Source organism: Somniosus microcephalus, chromosome 9 (assembly GCF_052327205.1).
Source record: "Somniosus microcephalus isolate GS21.2 chromosome 9, FLI_Smic_1.0, whole genome shotgun sequence".
NCBI lineage: Eukaryota > Metazoa > Chordata > Chondrichthyes > Squaliformes > Somniosidae > Somniosus > Somniosus microcephalus.
In genome coordinates, this window is record NC_140995.1 from 4496504 (window position 1) to 4509951 (window position 13448).

Consider the following 13448-nt stretch of genomic DNA (forward strand, 5'->3'; position numbering starts at 1 on the left):
ACCCTCCCGGAGAAACCTGCAAAAAAAACGGAAGTTCCAGGCGTACGCGCTGCCTCCCCAGCGCACGCGTTCCACCTGTGAACTCTTTCCTTTAAGGGAACGGAAGTTCCGGTTTCCCGCGCATGCGCAGTGCATGCACGAAACCGGCACTTTCGTTGGGCCTACGCGTGAGTACCCAACGCGTATTCACCCGTGGGGACCCAAAGTTCTGGGCCGTAGTGGGAGTCCCGCCTCCAAAGGCTCCCCATTGACAAAATCCAGCCCAGTGTCTCTCAATTAAAACTCGGTTAGTCAGCTGCCATAAGCAGGCTGTCGCTCATGCTTTGCTGTCCTGCTCACCCGATTGTCATAACTTGTCTACCTTTTGTCATTTGTTCATTCTAGTCTTTCAGTACACAGCCCCACTATCTCAGTTTTCATCCTGCACTCAGTCTTTTCGCAGCTGGGATTCCATTACTTTCTGAGGGTAATAATCTTTATACACAAACCACACGTGCTCTGCTATCACAACCTTCTCACTATACTGCACGCAGGCTATTCCTCTCAATTTCAATGTTGGTCAATCTGTCCGTCCAGCTGATACCCAGCATCCTCTTTGCACAGTACAATTAACGTTAATGTGCAACTAATAAAACAGTCGGAAATAGAATCCTAGTAAAATAAAATTCATCTTAAACCCCTAAGCATCTGACGGAAATAATCTAATTATATTATATTTCTTGAAATATCTTATTAATGTAAACTCCCTGGCTTAGTGTCATCTCGACCTTTAAGTCCCATGTGGTGGCATATATGTAATTTATAATAAACAGCACGTAAATACATTTACTGATTAGGAAAACCACAATGAACACATGTTTTAAGGAGACTAGCTGAGCATTTTCTTACCGTGATACTGGGCCATTCAACAAAATGTATTACTTAGAGATTATCTCCATTTATGTTTCTCTGTAATATGGTTATCCCCATCAATAATCGCCACTAGAGAAGCTGACAAGACAGAAACCCTTCTGCACCTGACGTGGGTTTTTCTTCTTTGTGGGAATATTGGAATCACCGACAGCCAGCAGAGAGAACTAAATAGAATTATCTTTAAAGCGACATGGTTCAGGACACAGTGCAGTTATGCCATCCAGCCGCATGCAAGCTACTTAAACACCCCCGAGGGACTAGGCCACGGGAAAGCTGGAGTTACGAGTCTTCCCCCTTCTCCTCCCCAGGGCTTGGAGGAGCCTTAAGTCCACGATCCCAAAGCCTAGACCCTCAGGAATTTTACACTATGAGCCATATAATGTTACTTCAAATATTTATTCCAATTCGTAATGTAGAAATAACCTGCTAATTAGAAATTTAGTGACTCTGATATTATTTTTCACTTACGGTACATCAGCATCCACATCTGCACATACAGAACCTGCCCCTCCCTCAGTCAGGTGACCATTTCTCACATTCCCCTCAGCCAATTGTTTTTAAGAGTTGCGATTATAATATATGCATGGATCGATGTTCTAGAGTTGTGCTTTTTTTAAAATTCACTTATGGGATGTGGGTGTTGCTGGCAAGGCCCAGCATTTATTGCCCATCCCTAATTGCCCTTGAGAAGGTGGTGGTGAGCTGCCTTTTTGAACCGCTGCAGTCCGTGTGTTGAAGGTACTCCCACAGTGCTGTTAGGGAGGGAGTTCCAGGGTTTTGACCCAGTGACAATGAAGGATCGGCGATATACTTCCAAGTCAGGATGGTGTGTGACTTGGAAGGGAACTTGGAGGTGGTGGTGTTCCCATGCGCCTGCTGCCCTTGTCCTTCTAGGTGGAAGAGGTCGCGGGTTTGGGAGGTGCTGCCGAAGAAGCCTTGGCGAGTTGCTGCAGTGCATCTTGTAGATGGTACACACTGCAGCCACGGTACGCCGGTGGTGGAGAGAGTGAATGTTTAAGGTGATGGATGGGGTGCCAATCACGCGGGCTGCTTTGTATCAAGCTTCTTGAGTGTTGTTGGAGCTGTACTCATCCAGGCAAGTGGAGAGTATTCCATCACACTCCTGACTTGTGCCTTGTAGATGGTGGAAAAGCTTTGGGGAGTCAGGAGGTGAGACACTTGCCGCAGAATACCCAGCCTCTGACCTGCTCTTGTTGCCACAGTGTTTATGTGGCTGGTCCAGTTAAGTTTCTGGTCAATGGTAACCCCCAGGATATTGATAGTGGGGGATTCGGTGATGGTAATGCCATTGAATGTCAAGGGGAGGTGGTTAGACTCTTGCTTGTTGGAGATAGTCATTGATACCGTTAAAATCAGGGAGACCTTTTGAGAACTATTCCTCAAAAAATAAAGGAGGTGGGTAGGGTCCGTGACAGGATTGTAAATGGTCTGTGGAAGGAGTGGGCTGAATGGTCTCACCATATTAATATGTTCTTCATTCTGGAAAGCAAAAGCCTTTTTAATGTGTTTACTAACTTCAGTGAAAGTATTTAGGACACAAAACGTAAGTGCTCCTCAAAAGGTCACCTAAGAAGCATTGTCACATGACTTCTGAACATGGACCATGACCACTGACCATTGACCACTGACCATGGATCACTGACCATGGACCACTGACCATGGTCCACTGACCATGGACCACTGACCATGGGCCACTGACCATGGACCACTGACCATGAGCCACGGACCACTGACCATGGACCACTGACCATTGACCACTGACCATGGACCACTGACCATGGACCACTGACCATGGGCCACTGACCATGGACCACTGACCATGGATCACTGACCATGAACCACTGACCTTGGCCCACTGACCATTGACCACTGACCATTGACCACTGACCATGGACCACTGACCATGGATCACTGACCATGAACCACTGACCATGGCCCACTGACCATTGACCACTGACCATTGACCACTGACCATGAACCACTGACCATGAACCACTGACCATGGATCACTGACCATGAACCACTGACCATGGCCCACTGACCATTGACCACTGACCATTGACCACTGACCATGGATCACTGACCATGAACCACTGACCATGAACCACTGACCATGGACCACTGACCATGAACCACTGACCATGAACCACTGACCATGGACCACTGACAATGAACCACTGACAATGAACCACTGACCATGAACCACTGACCATGAACCACTGACCATGGACCACTGACCATAAACCACTGACCATGGGCCACTGACCATGGACCACTGACCATGAACCACTGACAATGAACCACTGACCATGAACCACTGACCATGGACCACTGACCACGAACCACGGACCATGAACCACTGACTATGGACCACTGACCATGGACCACTGACCATGGACCACTGACCAGGACACTGACCATGAACCACTGACCATGAACCACTGACCATGGCACTGACCATGAACCACTGACTATGAACCACTGACCACGGACCACTGACCATGAACCACTGACCATGGCCGCCAATGCAGTATGGTAAAAGCATCGCCCTCTGGTGTTCTACAAGAGGCACTACAGTCCACTTGGGTTGTCACTTCCTCACAGATGTTGAGGAGTTTGGTCAGGCAGGAATTTTCCCCTTTCGAAGCCCTGCCGATTGCTGTTTACTAGGTTATTATTATACAGAGAATCCTCAACTTTACTCCTGCTAATAAATTCCACTCAGTCTGTGCCGGACGTGTGCCGCATGCCATATTGGTTATAGTTGTGGAGGGTGCCTGCCTGAAACAGGCATTAAGCCCATTGCCTGTGCAAATGGAGGGGAGGGGTGGGTGGGAGGGGGTGCCCTAATGCCCGTTTCAGGCCCCTTTGCCAAATTGGGTCGGGACTGAGTGCAGCACATGCCGGGCGTGCTGCAATTTGTTTTCTTGGGTGTGTAGCAGCTTTAATGGAACTGCTGGAGGCTGCCGCCGCAAAGGTAAGGTCAGAGTTTTTATACTTGCCTGAATACGAAGGCAGTAGGAGCAGGAGTGCTCCTCCTGACTCCACATTAAAACTGCGGCTGTTACTGACCCTAACTCGCCCCCTCACGCCCCTCCCACCCTCGGACTTACCTGCTGCCCTCGGCCGGTGTCCTAGCTGGTTGATCTTGTTGCCCCTCCTGCGATTTAGCTCTGGGGCCCCAACCGGCACCCACAACTCGCGGTGATATATAAATGAAGCCGATGGACCAATTTCCCATGGTCCTGCCACCAGCCGGTTCAGTCGGGAGCAGCGGCCACTGCAGCTGCATCACGCTCGAATTCAGACATGACCTAATTTCTAGGCCCAAATATTTTAAGATATTCTTTCACAGTCGATGCAAGGATTGCTGTACAGTTAACACGATATTGTAATTCAAAATGACACCACTCAGTGATTAGTTTATATAGTATTCATCTTGCCTTGTATTTTTAATATTTTTCTTTGCATTTTAAGCTTAGGTTTGACAGATCATTTCCAAAATGAGTAGTTATATTTGTTTTAACATGTAGCATTGAAGAAAGACTTGCATTTAAAAAGCACTGTGTCACTTCTCATAAGTGTCTGAAAGAAAAGCGTTTCTTTGAACTGCTATGATTTTTGTTCTGTAATCTTAAAATTATACCTAGGCCATTTAGGAGCGAAATCAGGAAGCATTTTTCACACAAAGGGGAGTGAAAATCTGGAAATCTCGCCCCCAAAAAGCTGTGGATGCTAGGGGTCAGTTGGGGTTTTCAAAACTGAGATCAATCAATTTTGTTAGATAAGTGTATCAAGGGATATAGAGCAAAGGTGGGTAAATGGAGGTGAGGTACAGATCTAATAGAATGGTGGACAAGCTCAAGAGGCTGAATGGCCTACTCCTGCCCCTATGTAAGTAAATGGACAGACCATTTTGCACGCAGCAATGAAATGACTTTCCAGTCAATTTGGTTTTTTTCTGGTGGGAGAAATGTTAGGCTGAACACTGAGAGAGTTCCTCGCTGATAGTGCCCTGGGATCATTAGTGTCCCCTTGACTCACCAGAAAAGGCAGCAAGAAACTCAACTGATCATTACATTTATATAATAATATCACCTCAAACGCATAGCACGCCCCAAGTGAGGCACTGTTTCATTCCTCCAGATTATGCAGTCGAGTCCCGAAATGAGGCTTAAACCCAAAACTAACAGAAGTAGGAGTACTACCAACAGTACCAGGCTGGCACTCAATTGCAATGTAAAAGAAAAGTTATAAGCGCATAAAACTATAAAAGACAACTTCACTCCATCATTCAAATTCACAACCTGTACCCATTTTCATTTTAACTGGTGCCAAGGTCATCCAGTTTTAAAACAAGAGGCAAAACAATTAGAAATGTAAAATCAATGGGAATGTTTTCTTACTGTGTGGGAAGGATTTCACTATCACTATGTGCAGTGACATTATAAATGCATTTGTGCAGTGACATTATAAATGCATTTGTGCAGTGACACCATAAGTGCATTTGTGCAGATTTTCTCTCTCTGACATTTCTGGTAAAATTGCAAGTATGTTATGATTTTATTCAAAGTGACAAACCAAGGAAATCTTATTGAATAGATTTACAATGTCAACACCTATAGGGGCCAGGGTAATTCTTGGCTCCAAATTGTTAGATACAATGGCCGGAACTTTCCGGGATGTCAGCGGGTCGGATCAGTAGCGGGTCATGTGGAAAAGTGGTTATATTTGACAGTGGGTCGGGAATCCATTGTCAACCTGCCGCAACGCACCTTTCCCAATGTCGGGTCTGTCAGTGCTGAACAGACCAGACAGGCAGCAGTGGGTAACCCAATCAAACTAATTATAATGTACTTACCAGACCCTTAACAGGCTTTTTTAACTTACTTTTTAACATTAGCTTCATGGCCACGGGAACCACGCTGTTCGGTGACCACGACTGTCAACCTGAGGCGGGAGTTCAGTGGCCATTGCTCCAGCTGATTAGTTCACAGCTTCAAATGTACAGTAAAAGTTCCCACCTTACAGAAATCACTTTCCCTAGCCACAAGCTGTTCTTCACTGCATTTCCACAACAGATTCAGCAAGTTTTTCCATAAGTCTCCATCCAGTCTCACCTCATTAACTCTCTCACCATTGACAGATCACTTTTGTCATCTGTATTTCACTTGCCATCTATTCCATCAACATGGGTGCTGTTTATACTGTCTCACCTTGGTCCTTAGGATCAGACCATGATGAGCCTCAACACCAGCAGCACCACGCACACCACCAGCACCAATAACAACACCAACCTTCTCCGCGATCAGCTGATGCTGCACAGGACACAGGGCATCAACACCCGATCACATTGCTGCCTGGGACGCCAGGTATGGCCTCACCGTGGCCAGATTTACTTCACTTGATGCTGTACATCCATATGGCTACCACATGATGCACCAGGTTGGCACCACCCCAGAACAACACCATAAAGCATCCCGACAATGCCCAAGCCATTCCTTTCACACTCATCAGCATTGCGGGGGGTACCGTTATGTCTCACCATTCACTGCAATTCACTAAGCCACTTCCAAAGGGGCACACAAATCTGTCCAAGAACGCAAAGTGTTGAAAAGAAAGATTTCAATGTTTGACAGCACATTAATAGAAACTTTACGTAAACATTGAATAAAACACTCAAGCGCCTACCCTTGTGTGTTGTTAGTTGGTATGATTGCACTAGGATGAGGGTGAGTGTGAGGGGTGGCTAGTGAGATGGGGATGTGATAATGTAGATAGAGAGGGATGGGTGGAGGTGCAAGGTAAGTTGGTGTGAGTAAGGATGCGTAGGAGTAGGGTAGGGAAGGCAGAGTGATGGGGATGTGATGAGAGGCACAGCAGGATGAGGTTGAGTGTGGCTTTGCACTAATGCTTTGTGATCTACTGAGATCATTGAAAGGTTTGCGCCACTGCAGCCTGGTCCTCCTGACCACATCCCTGCTTATGCCCTCCTCTGCAATGTGCAACCAGGCTGTGTTGGTCTCCTGGGGAGGCCTATTCCACCCATCGGAAGTGAAGAGGATCTCCCTGCGCACTCTGACTCCCTCCATAAGCATATGGAGAGAGTCACGGGAGAGCTTGGGTGCAGCCCTCTTCCTCTGTGCAGTGATTGTCAGTGTTTGCAGCACCTCAGTGCTGTAGAACACTGACAGCACAAATGCCAAAAGAAAGTTGGCTATGGTCCCTTTAAGGAAATTGGCTGATGACGTGTCATGAATGACGTCACCAGACCCGCTTCCTATAATTGGCACAGGAAACATGCTGGGCGTGCTTAACAAGCCCTATCAATATAAATTAATTTTAGACAGCGGGATGGAGCCAGCAGCGGGGCCGCGACCTGCCACCGACATCGCCCGCCCCGGACCCGCCGAGGTAAGGAAAATCGCGGCCAACGTCCCTGAATTTTCATGGGGCCAGCAGTGAACTCCTTGAGTAAGTTGACCAGGAGTGCAGCATGGTCACAGGGAAATTGGCCAGGATCTGGATCTGCTGTGTCCCTGCCAGGCTGTGAGTTTCCATTGGAGCCTGTTTTGGGTGACACCTCTGTAAACACAAAGTTGACCTGTGACACCAGAAGGGTTGGGGTCGGAGGGAGGGAATTCTCATGCCTTGAATTTCATCGGCACTGGCCTCCGTAACGCCGAGCTACTGGAATGCTGGGATGGACCCAGAATGAAGATGTAATGGGGCAATCCCCAGCAACAACACTGATTCGTAAAGTTACCCCTAATCTTCAAGGTGCATTCAGTTAGAATAAGCACTCTTAAAACAAACTTTAAACTTTTGATGAATTATCCTGTTATCATAATGGATAGATTCTAGGAATGCTGACGAAGTTGCACAATACCTGCAGAATGTTGTGCTGTTTGTAATATTTTCCATATTAATATGAATTCAATTTTCATTTCCCTCTCAGGCTTTCTCAATTGCCAGAACTTCCCAGGAAACATTAATGACAACAGTGACACAGAGGATTTCAGATACTGACGGAGTCTGGCTGCATGCCACAGAATCAGCACAGCACGGCAATCCTCCTAGTCAAGGTTCCAAGTATTGATAGCTCATTAAAAATTGGCATCATTTAATTAAACAGAAAACAAAATATGTAATTATATTTAAAATATTTTTGAATATGATCACTCAAACAATGAACACATTTCCTAATAGCTTAAGATTGTAAGGGATTGTAAGATTGTCAATGTCCTGTCTTCCTTTGGGTAATGAACAGTATGTACACTTTAAGTGAGAAGGTGCAACCTGCTGTTCGCTTATTGAGGCACTATAGTTATAATAAACTACACAAGTCCACAAAAAACACACTTTGATTAACAGCAGTGTACATAACATGTTGATAGTAGCCAACCATGTTCCTGTGGCCACAGATACATCTCCTTCATGCATATGGTCAAGATATGTTATCCATTTGGACAGTAAAACCATGACGTAATGATGACTTATTGGAGCTAATTTCACCCCTACCTTTTCTGCCTGCACTAAATCAATCCTGCACTTTGCAATAGCACGATTACTTTTTAATGACTGTAATAAATTATAGGTGAAATGATTCCTGGTCATGTCAATTTAGCCATCCTTGCACGAGTCCATAGCGCAAATGGTTTCTGTACGTGATAGCTAATTTGGCATTCATACTTCAGGTAAGTGAAGTGATTGTATGAGGGAACCATAGAAGTTTACACAGAAGAACAGCATTCACCCTCTTGTGTTTGTGTCAATTTTTTGTTAGGACAGTGAAGATAGTAATACAGTAAAGCTCCTAGAAATCAACTAAGACTGCAGTTATACTGTCACTTTCTCATCAAAAAGTAGTTTTGGATGTGTGCAGAAGCCAAAGTGGCCGTATAACTCGGAAATCAAATCCTGATTTGACTCCTGAGGGCATTAAATCCAAGTACTGTGACATTGTCCCAAGAGACCACCTCAAGCTGCTTGAGTTTTACCTCAGGTGCAGTATAACTCCAGTCCAATGTGAAGGCAGGATTAAAAAATGCTCAAGTGGTCCATTGATTTTCCTGGACACTTTATAAATTCAGGATTGAGTATTTTAACATGACATGGACACGGATATTGGTGCCTGCTATCTCCTGATATTGAAACATAGCTGTCAGAGGAGTGGAGCTTCATGTATGTTTATTTTAAATGAGGCAACAACTTTGTTGAGTCAGCGAACAGTGGAATTTCATGTGAACACGGTAGGCAACGTGTTCCAAATACCCTACAGAGGAACTGCATCCCCATCGAACTCAAAATAAAATTCACTTCTGAAATAAAAGCACTGAACACATTAAGCATGGGAATTTCTAGATTGATCACAAGGCGAAGGCCGAAAAAAAATATTTTGTGCCAATAACAGAAGAATAGCATTAAGATTTTGATACACTGATCTTGTCTTGTCCAAATGTCATAAACTGCCAAGGAAACGAAAGCACAAGGAAGAAAAAGTGAAAACATGGTCACAATAAATTGCCAAAACCAGCTTTTAGGAACAAGGCTTGCAGTACAACCTTATTAAATAAAACAAGAAGACAAGCTGATGGTAGAAAAATATTAAACATATATTTGCAGCTGAAAGCAAGAGATAAGCAAAGCTAAAGTGAAAAAGGAAGAATAGGAGACTGGTATGGCCTCGTGCAAGGTATTTGTTTGTACTCTTTTAACTCTTTAGGGTAATCACAGGTGAGATCAACCAAGACTTCAAATTTTTCTAATAGTTAAAACAGTACAGGTTCACAGAGAGAGATTTTTTTTATATTCGTATATGGGATGTGGGCGTCACCGGCAAGGCCAGCATTTATTGTCCATCCCTAGTTGCCCTTGAGAAGGTGGTGGTGAGCCGCCTTCTTGAACCGCTGCAGTCCGTGTGGTGAAGGTACTCCCACAGTGCTGTTAGGGAGGGAGTTCCAGGATTTTGACCCAGTGACGATGAAGGAACAGCGATATATTTCCAAGTCAGGATGGTGTGTGACTTGGAGAGGTACTTGGAGGTGGTGGTGCTCCCATGTGTAGTGTGTGTACCTTTAAGAGAGAACTACTTTTACAGCTCCTGTATACTGTAGTACCGGCAGTGACCACACCGGTATATAAGCCTTGAGCATGCCTCTGTATCCCCAGTCTTGAGACTACCCTACTCCAGTAAATACCTGTTGATTGTTAAGTTACAGCATCCGTGTGGTTATTGAAAAACATCATACTCTCCGAATCACGGATCTAACAGTGGCGACGAGTGGGCAGCACGGTGGCATAGTGGTTAGCACTGTTGCCTCACAGCGCCAGGGACCCGGGTTCGAATCCGGCCTCGGGCGACTGTCTGTGTGGAGTTTGCACATTCTCCCCGTGTTTGCGTGGGTTTCCTCCGGGTGCTCCGGTTTCCTCCCACAGTCCAAAGATGTGCGGGTTAGGTTGATTGGCTATGATAAATTGACCCTTAGTGTTAGGGGGATTAAATACGTGGGGTTACAGGATAGGGTGGGATATGTGTTGGTGTAGGGGTTACGGGGATCGGGTGGGATATGTGTCGGTGCAGGCTCGATGGGCCGAAATGGCCTCTATCTGCACTGTGGGGTTTCTGTGATTCTGTGATTCTGTGACGAGTGTCGATTCGAATCTACCTGCAACTCTGCATTTCCCTTCGAGGATTCACTCCGGGAGGGCGGTGGAAGAAAGTCGAGGCCAGAAGCACGGGCGTCGACCACGAGCAACCTCCCAGTCGTCCGACAGAGAGTGAACATCGCAGGGGAGGCTGTGGAGAGCCGGGCTTGGTTCCCCAGCCATGATGATCAGCAACAGACTGACGACAGGTACAGCGCAGACACTTCCCGGACAGCGGCGGCTGGAGCCGATCGACGGCGGAGAAAAAGCCGAGCAGCGTCGACGGGGTAAGATAGAGGGTGAAGCGCACAGGGCGCAGCCGGGGGTTGAAAACCGAGCGGCGTCGAGGAAAAACAAAATGGAGAGAGAGAGGGTAAAGCAGCAGCCGGGTTCAGGACCGAGCGGCGGAAACGGGAAAGGCGCACAGAAAAAAAAAACATGCAGAGCACAGCCAGGGCTCAAGGGCTGAACAGTGTCCGTGGGGAGAAGAAGGGAGAGCGCGGGAGATGCCATTGAGCCGCGGAGAAGAAGGAAGAGCACGGGAGGCGCCATTTTAGAAGCCGCAGCGGAGAAGAAGGGCGAGCGCGGGAAGAAAGGAAAGCGCAGGAGACGCCATTTTGTGCCAGCGGAGAAGAAGGGAAAGCGCGGGAGATGCCATTTTTGACAGTTAAATCACACCCAGGGATGCCGAAGAGTGGCAGTATCTCTACGTTCGACAATGAAGTTGAAGATTGGGCGACATATGTGGAACGTATTGAGGTGCATTGCAGGGTGAATGAAGTGCCAGATGCTAGGAAAGCACTGGTTTTGTTAAATTCCATGGGTGCAAAAACCTATGGGTTACTGCGAAACCTAATAACCCCAGAGAAGCCTGTGAACAAGAATTTCGAAAGCATAGTAGAAATCCTACAGGACCACTTAAACCCCACACCGCTGCTGATAGCAGAACGATTTAAGTTCCATAAAAGGAACCAACACAAAGACGAAAGCAATGCTGAGTATTTAGCGGAACTGCGCAAGCTATCGAAACACTGCCAGTTTGGAGTGGGACTAGCAGATACATTAAGGGACAAGTTTGTGTGTGGGCTGCAAAGTGAAGGAACCCAGAAACGGCTTCTATCAGAAAAGGATCTTACGCTGGACAAGGCTTTCAGTATGGCAGTATCACACGAAGCAGCCGCAAGGGGCGCTGCAGAGATACAACGGAGACCGCAAGAATATGGCACCAATGAAATGTCCTATGGAACAGGGAAGTGTTATCGCTGCGGCAGAACAACACACGACCAGAAGGATTGTTGGTTCAAGGACCAAGTGTGCAGACAGTGTGGAAAAGCAGGACACATAGCAAGAGTCTGCAGGCCTGGGAAGAAAACCAACAGCAAGAAATCTCCACAGGAGAAGTACAAAAAGGTACACAAGGTGATGGACGAACAGAAAAGTGACACAGACTCCGGAAGCAAGGAGCTGGGTTGTCTGAAACTACATAAGGTAACCAAAATGGAGGATCACCAGACTATCTGGGTTACACTCAAGAAAGACAGAGTCCAAGTGAAAATGGAATTGGACACAGGATCAGCCCTAACAGTCATAAACCAAACGGACTACAAGCGGCTATTTTCACATATACCCTTGAAAGCTACAGAGATTGTCTTGAAGACGTACACGGGGCAAAAAGTCTACCCCAAAGGAAAAATAAGGGTGAAAGTGATATACAAAGGCCAGGAAATACCTAAAATGGACATATATGTATTGCCAGATGGAGGACCACCACTGCTAGGATGTGAATGGATCCGGAAGATACAATTAGACTGGCATTCCATACAGGCACTGAAGGTTGAGGCCAAAAAGGATGACGACGTCACACCTGGACGACTGTCAAAAATGCTAACTGACGCATAAGAAGTGTTCCAGGAGGGACTCGGAACACTAAAAGGCATAACAGCAACGATTAAAATAGAGGAAAATGCAAGCCCAAAGTTTCTTAAGGCCAGACCAGTGCCTTATGCGATCAGACCAGCTGTCGAAGCAGAGCTGGAAGGGTTGGAACATTCAGGAGTACTGTCCAAAGTAGACTGGAGCGAGTGGGCTACACCCATCGTTCCTGTAATGAAGAGGTCGTTGAGTAATACGCCTGGGGAACCAAAGAAGGTCCGCATTTGTGGGGATTTTAAGGTGGCAGTGAACCCAATCCTTCACACGGTACAATATCCGCTTCCACGAATTGTGGATATTTTCGCCTCGCTATCTGGAGGTAAACGCTTCACCAAAATTGATCTAGCCCAGGCGTACTTGCAAACGAAGGTAGAAGAAGCCTCGAAACAATACCTTACGATCAACACTCATAAAGGTCTCTGTCAATACAACCGGCTGGTGTTCGGGGTAGCATCGGCTCCGGCTATTTGGCAAAGGGCGATGGATCAAGTCCTGCAAGGGATTCCAGGGACCCAGTGTTATTTGGATGACATCCTGGTCACGGGCGAAAATGACAGTGATCATCTCGCCAACTTGGAGAAGGTGCTCACCAGATTAAAGGAATATGGGCTACGAGCTAATCGCCACAAGTGCGAGTTTTTTCAGAAGCAGATCTCGTATTGTGGCCACGTCATTGATGAAGAGGGGTTAGATAAGTCCCCTGAAAAGATTGAGGCAGTAGTCAAGGCTCCAGCACCGGAAAATGTGTCACAACTGAGGTCGTTCCTCGGGCTGGTAAACTACTACCATAAGTTCTTGCCAAATTTGTCCACGGTATTACACCCACTGAACACCCTACTGCAAGCAGGGGTACCATGGAAGTGGAATGACGAACGTAGACGAGCTTTCCAGAAGTGTAAAGAATTGATCACATCAAAAGAGGTGTTGGCCCATTT